We start from the raw sequence: 2,595 nt of genomic DNA on the forward strand, positions 1-2,595 counted from the left end.
TGTGGAGAAAGTCAAGAAAATAATGTATGAACAAAATGTATATACCAATAAAGGGATAGAAAATGTAAAAAAAAAAAAGAAAGAAAGAAAGAAAGAAAACCAAAAGAAATTCTGGAGCTGAAGAGTGCAATAAATGAAATGAAAAATTCACTAAAGGGCTTTAAAGGACGATTTGAACAGGCAGAAGAAAGAATCAATTAACTTAAATATCACAAAAAGGAAATGATCAAGTTTGCAGAAAAAGAAAACGATTGAAGAAAAAAGAACAGACCCAAAGCGATCTGTGGCGCACCATACGTGGAACAGCAAACACACTGCAGGAATCCCAGAGGGGGAAGACAGAGGAAAAAAGTGTGGAGATAGTTGAAGAAATAATGGCTAAAAACTTCCAAAATCCTATGAAATACAGGAATATAAACATCAAAAAAGCTCGGCGAACTCCCAGATGAGCTGAAAGTGGTGCACACTGAGAAACATTACAATCAAAGTTGGTAAAACCAATGAAATCTTGAAAGCAGTGAGAGAGAAGTGACTTGTCACACATAAGGGATCCCCAGTTAGACGATCCGCAGATTCTCAGTAGAAACTTTGAAGGCCGGGAGGCAATAGGTCAGTATATTCAAAGTGTTAAAAGAAAAAAAAAACTTGCCAACTAAGAATCTTATATATGGTAAAAATCTTTGAAAAGTGAAGGAGGGACAAAGAAATTCTCAGACAAACAAAAGGTAAGGGGGTCCAATACAACTAGAACTGCCTTGTAATAAATGCCTAAGGAAATGTTGCAGGGTGAAATGAAAGAACAGGAGACAGTAATGCAAAGCTATATGAAGACTGAGATACCAATAAAAGCAAATACATGGACAATTATGAAAACCAGTATTATTGGAACAATGGTTAGAACTCCACTTTTTATTTTCTAAATGATTTAAAGATTGTCCATTAAGAAACAATCATTAGTCTAAAATCTAGTACTACTATAACTGGTTTGTAACTTCACATTTTGTTTTCTGCATAATTTAAGATACTAGTGCATTTATGAAGAATTATTAGCTTATGCTTTGGGGCATAAAATGTGTAAAGATGTAATTTTGATACCAACAATTGAAAGGGATGGAGACTGAGCTGTTAAAGGATAAGGGTTTGTGTATGCTGTTGAAGTTAAACTGGCATAAATTCAAATTAATGTATTACAGCTTCAAGATGTTAAGTGTAATCACCATAGTACACACAAAGATAACAGCAATATGATATATTCAAAAGGAAATTATAAAGTAATTTCAAGATTCCATTATAAAAAAATCAACTAAACACAGAAGAAGGCAATGATGCAGGAAATGAAGGACAAAAATGCTGTAAAGCATGTAGAATAAATACCAAATGACAGAAGTAAGTCCCTCATAGGAATAACTTTCAAAGAAAATATATTTAAATGAACTCTTCAATCAAAAGACAGATTGGCAGAATGGATAAAATGTGATCTAACTATATGCTGTGTACAAGAGACTCATTTTATATCCAAAGGCAAAAGTAGGCTATTAATAAATTATTTTAATAATTATTGCAAAAGAAAACACAGTAACTGTGATTTTAGTGAGATTTGAAAAAGAACAAGTGTCTTACATAGGAAATGGTAGCTGGAGGGGTAAATTCTACAATATGCAAAGAAATGCAGGGTACTGAACAGAAATCAGTTCAAACAATTAAACAAAAATTAGTGGAAATATCTACAAGTAATTCCAAAGATTAAGTCTGTATCGTCTATACACTCAAAAATTTACTTATGTCAGTGTTTATCAGAAAAATACAAATAAAAGTGAAATATCATGCAACAGAAGAAAAATCTTAGGAGGCATGATATATAATATGCAATACATTAGTCTTTTCCACTCTTTATGGGAATATTCATATTTAATATTTTCCACAGTGCTTTGGCAATACCCCATTAAAAAATCAATATGCATACAAATTTCAGCTGAGTGATATAATGATTCAGAATTTGCCTATATAAATAAAAGCAGAAAGTATGTGCAACAGCAGTTAATGTAGCAATATTTAATGGTATAAATCACAATATAAATTGAATTCCTGCCAACAAAAATTGATTCTATATATAGACACTGAATCCTGCACAAAAATTAGCTCAAAATGGATTATAGACTTTAAAATAAAATGCAAAACTAAAAAACACCTAAAAGATAATATGGGAGAAAATGTAGATGACCTTGGGTTGGGCAATGATTTTTTTTTTTTTTTTTGAGAGGGCATCTCTCATATTTATTGATCAAATGGTTGTTAACAACAATAAAATTCTGTATAGGGGGGTCAAGGCTCAAAGCACAATCATTAATCCATCTCAAGCCTAATTCTCATCAGCCTCCAATCTTCTGAAGCATAACGAACAAGTTCTTACGTGGTGAACGAATTCTTACATAGTGAGTAAGTTCTTACATGGTGAACAGTACAAGGGCATTCATCACAGAAACTTTTGGTTTTGATCACGCATTATGAATTATAAACAATCAGGTCAAATATGAATATTCGTTTGATTTTTATACTTGATTTATATGTGGATCCCACATTTCTCCCTTTATTATT

The sequence above is a fragment of the Manis javanica genome, chromosome 11 (assembly GCF_040802235.1).
Source record: "Manis javanica isolate MJ-LG chromosome 11, MJ_LKY, whole genome shotgun sequence".
Classification (NCBI taxonomy): Eukaryota; Metazoa; Chordata; class Mammalia; order Pholidota; family Manidae; genus Manis; species Manis javanica.